This window comes from Lissotriton helveticus, chromosome 9 (genome assembly GCF_964261635.1).
Source record: "Lissotriton helveticus chromosome 9, aLisHel1.1, whole genome shotgun sequence".
NCBI lineage: Eukaryota > Metazoa > Chordata > Amphibia > Caudata > Salamandridae > Lissotriton > Lissotriton helveticus.
The window spans coordinates 276,811,896-276,826,883 of NC_136070.1; positions in this window are offsets into that span (position 1 = coordinate 276,811,896).

Below are 14,988 nucleotides of genomic sequence, written 5' to 3' on the forward strand. Positions count from 1 at the left end.
TCGAAGCTCCAGGGAGGTAGTGCGGCCGACGGGAGCACCGTAGGGGTTAAGATGGTCCTAAGGTCATAATCACTTGCATCCACAGAAATAGTGTCATGTTTTCCATATTTGAATGGTTGCAAAGCAGGAGCATTGATGATTTGATCTTTAATGTCATCAAAGGCACGTTTTTGTTCATCTCCCCATTGAAAATCCACAAATTTCTAAACAACAACCATAACGGTTCCATCACTGTTGCAAAACCCTTCACAAACTTTCCATAATGAAGGACATCAACTTTTCTTTATCATCAGGTGCAGGGCATTCTTTGTAGCTTTCACCAGGGTTTCTTATGGAACTACCCGTTTATCTGATATTCTGTGACCCAAATAATCCACTTGAGACTCAGAAAGTTTACATTTATCTGTACTGAGGACAAACCCTTTAACAGACAGTCTTTTGCCTACTTTGGGCAACTCTTTATTGTGTTAATTTTTGTCTTTTGAAAAAAATAAAATGTAATCTTGAAAGCAGCAAACATGGGCCTCCTTGTCCTGTTCATTGGAACGCGGAGGACGCCAATGTGAGTCAGAAAGGCATTCTCTTAAATTGGTATACATCATATGGCGTTCAGTCATCGTTGTCAATGTAATTACTTCTTCCAAAGTGTGATTCCCCTATAATCTTTCTTGAATTAATTTATTGTTTGTGTTTATCGTGAGGTGGTCACATATCACTCATTTGTGTATTCCAAAATTGCAAGTATTAGAAAGACTTCTTAATGCAGTTAAAAATTCATCACAAGTTTCACTTTTTGCTTCCTTGTGTAAAAATGTAGAAATTAGAACTTTCTAATGTAGTGCTGATGGTAGGCTTAATGTTGTCTCCAATCTCAGCATTGCTTCTTCAAAATCATCAAAATCATCTTCCCCTGCTGGGGCTTCTGTTTTAGGGAGAAATCTCAATATATCTTGCCCGTTACAACCTAGAGAATGTAATTTAAAAAAAATGTTCTCTCTACTTGCATCCTATTCCCTTCAATTGCCGCTAGGTAAGTACTGAATTCTTCTTTCCATTTTCTCCACGGGTATGGGTGGTTCTCCTTTCACCTGCAAGTACTTTTGTGGAGAATGTAGTTGTAGTCTACGTTTGGGTAGGAGCCCAAAAAATTAGCTTGAGCAGTATAGATTATTTAAAGCATGTCCCAAATAGTTATGCAATAGTGTAGCTGAATATATGATATACAGTACAATGTAAGCTTCACCATGGTATTCTCAATATTCAAAAAAGTTTTTCAATTGTATCTCTATCATAGAAATCTCTGTGTGAATAATCTTCAGTTCAACTTGTGAGGGAAAGGCTCTTCAGAGACAGTTAAAAATGGTAATTTTTTCCCCATGAAACACATATTAAGCTAAAAGTCAAAGGAAAATTAAAATGGTGGCCGCTCTTCAAAACCAGGCATGCTATGCTGGTTCTCGCTCTTCTGAGCTCCGGCTGAGTTGTAGCATTAATTTCACATAAATCTTGAGAAAACAGTACCTCAGAGGTGTACCAAACTTTTTGCAGGGTGGAGCGAGCAGTAAATTTACTTGCATGTTTCACTATACTAATTCAACACTAATCCTCTATGGGTCCCGGAGTAGCGTGCTACTCGCCACAAAAGCACTTCAACGCCTCGTCAGGGGTAGTAAGTGCTATACAAATGCAATTACAATACAATACAACCAGGTCCTGTTCCAGTCAATTGGTTCCCTAACTGGGTGGTGGTACCCAGGGACGACAGTACCTATAAGCTGAAGCGCAAGTTCCTTGATTTCAGTTTATTGCTTAGGAGCACCCAGCCACTCTTCAGTGGATCCCTTTTCTGTCACCAAAAGCCTTGTTGTAGGGATGAATAAACTAGCTCAAAGCAGGTAAGTGAGCGAAGCAAGGTCTATCCAACTTCTCTTCAGGAGGCCAGTACCGCTAATAAATGCCTACCAGTAAATTGAACGTTTACCTCGCCCGCATTCCATGCATGCGTGAGGCAGGAACAAACCAAACGGGGCGCGAACAGGGGAAAACAAAGCATACCATTATATATCAAATAATGCATTGACGTGTTATATGTCTCTTTAACATAAACATAACAGCATGGCTTATTTGCAACACTTGTTATTTGTGCGATGATTGAATTTATCAGAATCCCTATGACTTCAGTGATGTCAAATGGATGGCAGCACCCCTAGTCTGAAGATTGTTTCAGCACCTTTCCCTATGAGGGCCACAAGAGCTCTTGCAGCACTGAGAGATTGATGTTGGCTCCATAAGATTCCCTCAGCTGCAGGAGTCTGACTACGAGCAGCAGAATCACTAAAGCACCTGCAGGAGCAGTGTGAAGGCCTCACTGGCACGCACTGAATGGCCAAGCAATCCACATGAACAAATATAAACAAGCATTTGCAATGCAATAGGTCTCGCCTTTGGGAACTTAGAAGTATTTAGCTATGCGGCATATTATTGTGGATACAGCAATATTTACCTTTTTACTGTGCACGAAGCAGTAAAAGAGTGCTGTACCACAGGTTATCACTAGGTGTCCCTTAGGACCTCTTTTGCCACATGAGGTATTGCACCCTGTGAGGGATCGTGCTCAGTGACAGAACCAGCATTTATAGAATAATACTGGAATAGCGCGCTGGAACAAAAGCAAGTAACTAATTAAAAAATACTATTTCATACGTTTCTGCAAACATGCCATGCTGCAACAAAAGAAAAAAATTACAGCTGTGGTGTATCTATTCCAAGCAGAACACCCCCTCTTACTTCCCCTCGTGTAGAATAGGCAGGGTTTTGTTCTGTGGACTGATGGAGGACACCGCACGGGGAGATGCAGTGCCGAAGCTGTAAGTAAAAGTTGAAGCATGGCGCTCGTGAAACAGTGCCACACTAAGAGTAAAAATAATTGTAAATTAAACACAAAGAGTAAGCACATGTAAGGGGGCAGTCCTTACGGGAGGTTACAAGAGTAGAAAAGGAGGGACTAAGAAGGGACTACTAAGCAAACTAACCAAAGAAAAAAAAAGCATTTGCAAAACACAGTCACAAGCGCAACGTAAAAACATGGGTGGCCAATGGGCGGAGATTAAAAACCCATATCCTGAACGCAGCATGTCTCGAAGAGACAGCACAAGCACTTGCTGGGTGAGACCTTTTTCTTTGCGTATTATGTTAACTAACTATAAAAAGAAGTGCATTTCATTATCAACCGCTATTGTGTATTTACAAGTGTCCTTGATTATAAAATTGAAACTCGTATTAATATAGCCCTTGTAAAGTAGAAAATGTGCACCCAAAAGCAGACACATTTCAGAGAGTTGGACAGATTGGTTTTCATGTATAGTATGCATAATCTGAAAATGACCGTCATCAAAACTAGTAATCAATGCATTTGATTTGTTACCTTTGCCTTAAATTGTAAAGCGCTCAGATATCCTTCGGGATCAAGTTCACGCTATATAAAACTTTATAAATAAATTCCTTCATCATTTTTTTATCCAAGAGACATTTCATTTATGGAATACATCTAAAGGTAGACCCAATAAGTACTTGGCATGGCTAAAGACCAATTAGTGAGTTACAGCCTAGCTTTTTTTGGAAACAAAATACAGAGATTTGAATATTTAGGCAGGGACTCCGCTCGTTATGGTAGTCGTCTGCTGCTGGTACAAAATTTGTCAGGGCCTCCTCAGAACATTACACACGAACAAGTAGCAATCAATTTACCACACAAGGTGTCTATATGTTCTTAAATGTGCGCTCGAGCAGATTGCTGTACACCAAAGCTTGTCTGGTTGTTTACTTAAATCTGAACATATGTGTTATGTGAGTATGAATCCTTCTTGTTGTTTAGAGGGCCAATGGTACCCCTCTATTATTAAATTTCACTTTCGTGCACTACACCACCACCACCTTGAATTTTGGTCCTGATGAAATGCCAGGGATCCTTTGGACCGACATAGGCGTGAAATATATTGACCTGAAAGGTTACCTGGGCACATTACGCCTGTGTTGGTAACTCCGAACCTATGGGTTGTTTTACTCTACCAAGGGTACCTTTCCATTCAAAATTCTTTAGGCATACCCTTGGGTAGTTTTAACCTCACTGCACGCACGTTAGCACTTTATATCCAGGATTCTACCCACACACCCACATGCACCCAACGGCAGTTGTCTAAAAGATCTCCGCCAAAGTGACCCTTTGGGGGACCCGTAGGGCACTGCACCGCCGGCCCGACGAGGAGCAACCGCCCAATGATGAAGCATGACATCCTTCGGGGTGTGTGAGGGCAACAAGAGACAATAATTGTCTTTTCTTAGCATTTCCCCTCACTCCTCTCACTGAGTCCTCGACCTAGCATTCCTTCCTAGTTTCTTTTCCCCCCTCCCTCTCTTTTCTGGAGTGTATGTATGACCCTACATCACTCATTTTGGAACAGTGCCCCCCTTTGTCTTGACCACGATATGAGGACACCTTGTGTGATGACCTCTTTGTGGATAAGAAGATGTACAAACTCCATCATGTGACCACTTTACCCTCTTCATCCACCCCTTCACTCCTCCCGTGCTTTGTCTCTGCCCTTCACAACCCCAGACATTTGCTAATAATGCTCTCCTGAGACCACTGCCCCTTGTGTGCCCCTCTGACTGTAGGCCTTCTTTTGCAACGTTGTGCTGCATAGCCAGTTTTTCCTTTACTCAACCTTGGTAAAAAATCCCCTAAGTGGGCAGAGTAGCTGGATTCTAGATTTCCTTTGTCCTTAGTCTTTCTTTTATAACCATCCCTCTCTCAACAGGTTGTCAGTACATCCTCTTCCCATGATCTAGCTGCACTGGATGTGATCAGTACTTGAGCTGCACTGCCGCCTTATTAAGGAATTTTAACTTTTCCTTTGCCCTTATTTTTTATGGTCTTGCTTGACAGCGCAGCTGTCTCCTGACAATTATGTGATCCTCACTAGAGAGAGGTTTTGGCTCAACCTACATGTTGGGAGCCAGGAGTACATATTTTTAATTGGGCAGACGTGGTGTGCTACCACAAAATAGTGCTCGCCCTCAGGCGGCTGTGAGCATTTCATTTACTAATCCAGCTCCCTGAGCTTGAAGTTACAGGGTCACACACATGCCACTGTAATGCTATTAAAGCGTCTTAGATAATTTGTTGTTTTTTTGTGGCCGCAGCACAGATGGGAGGGAGGCAGTCATTAACCTTCACGGAATTTTAGGTCTGGCTTGACAGTGTAACTGTCTCTTGACCTTATTACAAATTCAAAGCCAGGCTGATATAAATCCATCTCCGAAACATATTATAAAATACAGAATCACTAAAAGATAGCCTAAACAATGTAAAAGGTTTATCCTGCACAAGATGCTGATGCTGCAGGGGGAAGGTTGGTATACATTAATGGTCCAAATAGCATGGAAGGGTCGATCAGCACAAGATTACTGTATGAGAATGTATACCCGGCCCGTACTAATATCGTGCACTTACAGAAATGTATTACTGTACTGCATAATCATTGTCATGCTGAACGTAAAACGTAAACAAAAATCCAATAAACAAATTTAAACAAAAAACAGAGAGCAAATGAGGAGTTCCTTTGCTGCAATGCAAACGATAAAAACAAAGTCTGGTGGGTAAATTGAAAGTTTTGATCCTCTTGTCTATACATGAGGTTGTCGAAGAAGATCTACTAAGCCCCCCTCTAATTGGAAATTCGGAAAACCCATTAATTCAGGGAAGCAGAGAAAGGTGTCAGCATAGAAGAACTTCTGGAGAAGTTCTCAAAGTAAAGTCATCTGACCTTTTAACCTACACAAATAATATTCTACAGCTCACTGCTTCCACAGAAATACATGTCCGTTCTCATGCTATGCACTGGTGATGCTTCACATTAGGATGCGATATGTCTTTAAAGCCAGACCTATTGTCGTTGCCAATGCTTGTATTTCCTTGTAAGTTGGAGAACCTCGTTGGAATCTCTATTAGGAAATCGCTATTTAGGTAATACCAAACCATTTGTTCCTATGGGCCTATAGTTACGAATGGTTTTGCATTACCTAATTTGCGATTTTCTAATAGGAAATCGCAAATTAGGAAATGCTAAAACAAGGGTGACGTTCAGCCTAAGGCCCCTCCTTGCTGCACCCTGAACAAAAGCGGTGCACATATAAAGCGCACACATGCCCTAGAGGCATATGTGCTCTTTATGGCACTTTCAACATTTTGAAGTGCTTTTATTAAATTGCACATAGTTACCATCAACTTTGAGTCGATGGCAATAGTATTTCCTAGGTGCCCAATTCACATTTAGGAAATGCTTTTTACATGTTCATAGGAAATCGCAAATAGGAATTTTTGCAATTTCCTATTTGGGTGTGACAAAATGCGTTTTCTACTGGGTAGGAATCACATTTTGCGATTCCCAAATGGCCTTTGTACCTGCTAAAAGGCTATTCTGCATTTCTTAATGGGGCGAAATAGCGATTCGGTGCGTTAAGAAATACTAACTAGCTCCGTACATCTAGCCCTAAGTGCCTGGCCCTAAACTTTTGCTCAGAAGCTCGCAGCTCTGCTACTGAATGTCGGAGTGCTGAATACCAATGCTGCCTCATCGGGATCCCACATCATGACTCTTCATTCCTTCAAGGTGGCTTGCCTTACCTTCAAAGCACTTCACTGCCCTAGCCCCGCTTTTCTAAAATCTCTCATTCACCCTCACTGTCCTACACGCAATCTCCGATCTGCCCACCGCGACTTGCTGACCACCCCCAAGAGCAAAACCAAGAGATTCGGCGGCCGCCGGTTCTCTTATCTAGCTCCTGCGCTTTGGAACCTCCTCCCCCTTCCGATCAAATCCTGCTCTTCCCTTCTGAATTTCATAAAAATGTTAAAAACCCACCTTTTTCCCACCCTCACTTAAGATCCTGTTATTTATGCTCCCCCCTCATTTTGTTCTGTTTATCAGCGCCAGGAAGCTTCGGTGTCAGTGCGCTTTATAAGCTACACTTAACATAACATTCCATCACCAGGCAATCTGTGTCCCTTTATCTCACTCTTACAGGTTCATGCTTTCTCTCTTTGTCATGCTTTTCCCATTTTTCTCTTCCTCCCATTGTATGTATTCCACTCTCTTGTTCTGGGCCGAAGTCTAATGAGGACAAGTAAGTGCCAATTAACAGAAATGAGTGCCGGTGGGCCCCACCTGTAACCACCGACTCGTAGTATGCACTGGATGCATCTCAACTGTCATCATTATCTGTTCTGGGACGGCTATTTTTTTCCAACAAAAAGTAGGGGTCATGTGTTTGTTAAATGTAACAAATATTGAAACACTGTACTCCCTAGATCCCACCTACTTAGACCTCTGTATTGGCCCATCAGCAGGTTAATTTTTTTTGTTTTCATATTAATTCTAATTCTTGAGCTGCACATTGTTATATTAATTAGTGTTTTTAAATTGTTTTTTCAGTATCTGACCCATGGCTCAAGTCCAGCGGACTGGAATCCAGTTATTGTTTTTCTTTGTCTACCTTTGTTATGTCCATTAATTTCATTGTTGTCTTAGAAGATGCAGCTTCTGCTTACATGTCCCTAAATCTGATGACCACCAGCTCAGCTTACTCTGTAGTGGCCCAGCAAAGCAAGATCATCTGTGCCATTCCATTACCTGAACGTGGCCACAGACCATGCCTGTCAATCACCTGACCCAGTGCAAAGTTTCACAAGTCCAGCTACAAACTTACAATTCACTTACTCATTCTTTTAGTAAGCCTGTCGATTTCAATATGGATCCACCTACTATGCAGCTGCATTTTACCTTAGCTACCATTTTCAACAACTTTAACCTTAATTGCCATTATGAACATATATTTCTTTAAATCCATAGTGGCATAATTAATAATGATGCCTCTTCAAATGGTTTTTGAGCAGAATAAATGTTATTTTCGTTCAGAACTACTTAATGTCAGGCCTTTGCTTAAACACACAATAGAAATCTCAGACTTTATGCTTGATCTTAAGCTGGATTTATGTTTTGTCTCAGGCACCTGGATGTAATAGACTTTTGCCCCTAATATGGCTCTTGAACATCTCACGGGTTGTAACATGTTAACCGTATTGGCAAGGCCTATGGTTGCCACCGTTCTGTTTCTTCTATTTCTTTGAGTTTGTTAACTTATGCAGAGTGCCTTATATTTAATTACATTTTATATTTATTTTTCCTACACTACGAATATTACCTATGCTGTTATTTTATTATATTATCCTCCGTAGACTAATTTCGGATTTTAATGATCTGTTTACTTCACCACTTGCTTTTATGGATGCTAATCTAATAATTTGGAACAATTTAAATATTCACGCTGACAACCCTGAGCTACTAACTTCCAGAGTAATACTTAATTTCGAATTTCAATGGGGGCTTCGTCAAAGTCACCAATTTCACTCACCATGTGGGCAACATTATCGACCTGTTCTTCATGTCCTCTAATGCTATTTAACAACCAGCCCACCAGTCTGAGTTGAGATGACCATAAGGCAATTGTATTCGCTCTCCACTGTATCTTACACAAGCGTTCACCTGCATCTATAGGAATGCCTATGTATATGTGTAGCTTAACTTAAGCCGTTGAAATAAATTAAATATGTAGCTTTTGACATTAAAATGAACATTTTTCCAAAACCTGAAACATCTGTAGAATCTGTTAGTTAATTCATGGATTACTAAGATTTGGATAAAATTGCTCCTTAAAAGAGGTGTGCCAACTCAGGTTAGTACAAGACCAACGAGGAGTAGCCACTTTTAATACCATGTCTCATGCAGCACTTCATGAGGCCAGTAATCGTGACAAGGCCCTCTTCCTTTTTGAATCAAAGATCTTAAGTAGTCAGGTTAGCCTCTTTTAGATCGAATTCCAAATAATTTACTAGTGGAACTTCCCTCTCGAAGTATTATTCGTTTCAGTCAATGTATTCCCCCAGGCCAAACAATCAATCAATCAATCAACAAATTTGTATAGCTCGCTACTCACCCGTTAGGGTCTCAAGGCGCTGGGAGGAGGGGGAGTCGCTACTGCTCGAACAGCCAGGTCTTGAGTTGTTTCCTGAAGGAGAGATGGTCCTGGGTGAGTCGTAGGTGGGTGGGGAGGGAGTTCCATGTCTTGGCCGCCAGGTAGGAGAAGGATCTCCCTCCGGCGGTGGCTTTGCGGATTCGTGGGACGGTGGCGAGGGCGAGGCTGGCGGATCGGAGCTGGCGGGTGGGTGTGTAGAATGTGAGGCGGCTGTTGAGGTATTTGGGGCCCATGTGGTGGAGAGCCTTTGAGCTTGAATGTTTGTCTTATGCACATGACACCCAAATAGTCTTTAGGATGGATGAACACCCTTTGGTAGCGCAATCCATCTTTTATGGTTGTGATATTTTTTTTTCTTTTCTTTTTTTTTTTATGAATGTGTCCTTGTGTAGCTAAGTTGATGAATCTTAACTGCTTACAATTGAAACTGACAAAACTTCAGGTTATTATCAGTGTTCCGCGACTGTTTGGTCATATAGCTGCTGGACTTCAGATTTTGGCTCCTGTCCTCAGCCTGTTGCTGATGTCCATCATTTAGGCTTCAACATAGACAAGGACAGACCTTGTGCACCACAGATCTTTAAAGTCACTTCTATTTGTTTTTTAAGTGAATATTAAGAAACTGTTTCCTTCCATTCCTCCGAGTACTATATCATGATCATCCTCGTCATCATATGATTGTGACTCGCCTCCGACTACTATATCATGATCATCCTCGTCATCATATGATTGTGACTCGCCTATGAGAGCGTTCATTGTCTGGGTCTGCCTAAATATGAAATCAGCATCCTCGGCTTATTCGGAATTCTAGTGTTCACCTCACTGCATGCTTGTTTTCCAACTTATATTGCCCAGCCCGAGAACCACCTGTTACTAAGTGTTTTATGTTAAAAGCCTGTCCATTTTTTACAAGGCTTTATATGTAACAGCCTAAATGTGTTAAGAATATTTTTTTCTTTGTACCATCCAATTCGGACCCTTCAGTCCTCCACAGCCTGTTTTTTTTAAGATACCGAGGTATTGTTGAGTGCACCAAGAATGCCGCTCCTTTTCCTTTGTAGATTAAAAAAACACAGCCTGGTATTCTCTTAACTCTGCCAATTCGTACTAATTACAGCCATCCTGCCTTTCAAAAGACCGCCTCTTTATTCAAAGATACTTTGTAAAGCATCATCATGATTTCATTCACCCACCAGGACACCTTCACTTGTATTTACGCGCTGTATAAATATATAAAATAAAGTAATAGTTCAGTGTCTCCTTGGTTATGTATACTCCTATTCAATCCTCCATTCGTCCAATCACCTTTGCCCTTCTTTACCATGCAGCCATTCGCCATCTGCGACCCTCCTGGCCATGCCACAACACCACTGTCTGCCACTCCATAGGCTCCCTAGCTCAACTCCATCGCTTATGCTTCACTACCCTTCTTTATGCGTGATCTGTTCTGGGCAGGAGTAATTTGCATCACTGCTGCTCATGTAGTACCACCCCCTAATCCCCCCCCAGTGCTGGACATTCCACAAAAGTAGGGTGACCAATTTTCTTTTTTTTTTTTTTAAACCAAAAACCCACCCCATGAAAATAAATGCCTTACGATTCTTTAGAGTGCTGATAGCCTGTTTCAAGAGACTGAGCATGACTTTGGGTCGTATTTGCTCTCCAGGCACCAAAGACACACGCGATGTGGATCCGTGACTGATATGAAAGGTGCCTCACAGTTTGAATCCTGAGGTCTTTTTGGACATGATAGAGAACCTACACACTGAAAAAATGTCAACAAAAACTCAAAAAAGGTCTGTCAGAAAATGACATGGGGGTACTCTCTTTGGATCTGCACAGGCTGGCATGAAAAGAAAAGAATTGACGTCAGCGCGCTGAGGTGGCGCCTATATAGACAACACGAACATCACAATGACATCACCTGGAGTCGACCTATGCTATCTATCGGCGAGGCAGGAGTACTGCTCAAGTAAAATCTTCTGTTGCCAGTCTGACGCCTGAGAAGTTCAAAGGTAAGGAATCTGCAGGTAGAATATATCTCTACCAGATAAGGCGTTACTGAAGGTAAGTAACTTGTCCTTCAGGAATCTATGAAGAACCTTCAGATCACAGGTTTGACTTATAAATTATTTAATATCAACACCTTTTACTTAATCATCATTGATTATTCACTTAGTGATGTGACTGTGTAACTTGTGAAATAAATTAAGTACAACTGTGACAAAGTAAGATGGCTCTGCATGCATTTGCATGTGCCCCTGGGAGTCTCCACGTGAACATGCTGTCCTCCTAAATCTGGGAAAGCACTTTGTTGTTACATGAAACTCCTTCAACTCGCCTTCTGCAATGTGAAGGAAGGATCATTACTTTGAGTTTGCTGCACTAAGTTGTCTCCATTTTCTGATGCTATACTCTTCAGGGCCCCTAAAGTGGATCTCTGCCTTTGTTTTGGACCATAGTCTGTTGGTCACCATGTGCCACCTTACAGATCCTCTTCTAAACCTTTGACCTGTCGGATACACAAAGCTCTTCTTTGCGCCCCACTTTATTCGTTCTATATGTGAGTCCTCTGGCCTAATTCGGTCATTCAACCAGTCTTTCACATGTTGATGATACTCCACTTATATTAAGGATCAAGAACACTGAACTTGCATGCAGATTGTTCTGCAATGGTCTTATAGACATTTCAGACTGGGGAAATTGTTAGAAACTGAGTATAGATTAAATGAAGGTGGTATCATTTGGGGGACTTTTCCATAATCTAGTTATTCGCTTGTCGATGAGATACTCTGCACCCTTGTCCACACCTCAGTGAGATTGTAAGGACCTAGGTGTATATTTTGATGAAGGATTTTTTTCTCAGGTGTGCAGGGTCTCTGCAATATAATTTTTCCACCTTGGAGTTCTCAAGATTTTGCTCTGTCTTCCAGAAAATACACACTATCAGCTACTCCAGGCAGTGGTGGGCTTGTGTCGTGATTATTGTAATTACACTTTATTTAGGGCTTCTCTACCATGGTCACCCATCAACTGCTTTGCTTCAATCACTGCTTGCTCAAACTGTCCATGCGGTATTCACGTTCATGTCATCTTCATAGTTTGCTCTTGCTTACTGTACACAAGTGCTCCATGATCAAAAATCTTTTCATTTGCTTCAGGGGTCTGCATAACTGAGGTCCACCCTTCGTCCCTAAGTTTTCATTTGGTACTCCCCGTTCTCTACTGTTTAGTCGGTCATCCGGCCACTTACTGAGATCCACCAGAGATCAACATTCTGTGAGGTGACAGGGCCAAGTCTTACCAAGTTGCTATAATTTGGAACACACTGCCTTACATATGTCTTCTCACTATCTATCTTTTCGAAAAGCACCGAAAACCTTCAGCTATTAGAAAGGAGGTTGGCCCAACGTCATATTTCTGTTCTATTGGCACCAGGACATCTTAGCGAGTAGATATGTGCTGTAGAAATTTTACCAATACATATATATTATTTAAAGCGGGTGGTGGCACTTTCAGATCAGGCTCTAGAGCCTAGAGACTCCTACCTAGCTTCTCTCTCTCTCTCTCTCTCCCTCCCTCCCTCTCACTCTCCCTCTCTCCCTCTCACTCTCCCTCTCTCCCTCTCTCCCTCTCACTCTCTTCACTGCTTCTTTCTCGTTTTGTGCCCTTCTGACCGCTGCTTTCTTTCTCCTTTCATCATTATTGCTCTTTTTGTCATTCTTTGCCTCTTTTTTGTGTCCTGTTTTTTTTTCTGTCTCTCGCCTTTGCGCATGTATTTCTAATTGCTTTTCACATAGTTTGCCTTTTGCATCGTTGTGTGCTCTTGGTTTGGCATCCCTTGTTTTGTGCCATTGTATTCCATTCGTTTTAATCATTTGTTCGTGCCCTTTTGCCTCGTTCTTGTTTTGACTTCCACTCGTTTTTATCTTGCTTTCTGCCCTCTTCTGTGTCCTGTTTTAACTGCTACCTCTATTTCTGCATCCCATCCCTGCCTCCCAGCTGCTCCTTTCTTGCTTACTGCTGCACCCCTTTTCCAGCTGCCGCCTGATTCCACCTCCCTCATCTCTTCCAGCCCTGCCTGCCACACCTTGCATTTCTCCCTTCTCGCCGGAAGGAGTTAATGCACGTGAAGGCGTGCCAAATGCAAGCCCGTCTGTGCCCATCAGTGCGCAGCACTGGTAACCCTGCTCCGCCTCTGACCCACCTTTATTCGTCCACCCTCCTCCACACCCTCAACCCTGGCCTCCGCTTACCGTGCTGCTACACCACACAACACATGAGTTTTCGCTTGCACCTCCTACACACCAACAGCACCCAGCACCCCAAACTTTGAAGTACACCAACACCTACCCACTCACCAATTCTCGAAATTATACCTTCTTCTCAACATATGCTCAATGGGCAAACATGACACAGAAACCTGGGACCTGCTAAATGATGCTGCCTCGGACCTCCTTTTTCTCACCAAAATATGGCTAAATGTAGCATTAACACCAGACATCCCCGCATGTATCCCCCCCAGTTACAAGATTGCCAAGCAAGGCCGCCAACACAGACCCAGAGGCGCAATCAACATAGTATTCAAGGCCTCCATCAGCTGCACCATCAACACAGAAACAAGCAGAACTGACTACATGGAACACCCCAACTTCAAACAGCAAATCATTAACTTCACCCTGGGTGGAACGCTAGTCTGCCGACTCCCAGGACCCATTGCTAACTTCACCAGCGACCTCCCGGAATTCGTCATCCCACTAATTATTGATTCAAGCACCTACATCCTCCTAGGAGGCCTCAGCTTTAACCTAGAAGACCAGACTGACTCTGCCAATTGCACTCCTTGAAACCCTTTGACTCACCCAGCACATCTTCGCTCCCACCCACATTGCTGGGCAAATCCTGGACCACGTTTCACCTCATTCAGCAGTATCACGGTCAACACACCCACCTCCTTCACCAGGACCGACCACGCCATAGTCAGTTTCTCAATCGACATTCACGGCAACAGAAGAACCACCACAAAAGGCCCTAATTGCAGATTGTATAGCAACATACCTGGTGTGGAGTGGGTTAAGCCAGCTAGAGCTCACATGCCATGTATCTAGCGACATCACTGACATTAACAACTAGATCAACACTTGCACCGATTACCTAGCCCCTCAGGAAAAAACAGACAAATAGCTAAACATGGATGCAGATCAGCAGGCAAACTGGTGAAGTGAGGATGACCAAATGGCACTGAAAGCAACAGGAATGGAGGTTGAGATCGAGCCAAGAAGAATCGGACAAGGAAGTATTCAAATCTGCCCAGAGATGTTACCTCTAGCAAATCAGGGAAACTGAGAGGTAGGCCCTGGCCAAACGCATCGACAATAGCTAAAACAGCAGTAGAGATGTTTTCACTATTGTGGAAGCAAAAACTGTACCCAAAATTTGGACACTCCAAAATGCACCTCAATTGTTTCTCCCACAATTTACTGCATCAGCGACTGTGTTGATCCTCAATTTCATGAGTAACTACATCCCTGCAGTAACCCACATCCCAAACATCAATTAGCAGACTAAAACCGTTCAGTAAGTAATGGGGCCCACTCAATATATCAGTTCTAGATCAATGAAAAATGTAAGGGTTTTTATACAGAAATTCAAAAAGAGGTAGAGTCAATGCCATGAAGGCTCTCAGATGCAACGCTATACATAAAATGCTAAATCTGAAAATTATTCCAAGTCCGAAATGAGCAGCAAAATTAGAAAATTGTTGGACAACATTCCTAGTAGCATCAAGGAAAACTCATACATTTCTGTCTCTCCCCCAAAATCTGGGTCAGCCCGTGGATGAAAGGCAGCATCTGCTGCCAGGGAAGTGGGAGGAGATTAGCACCTGATAGTGAA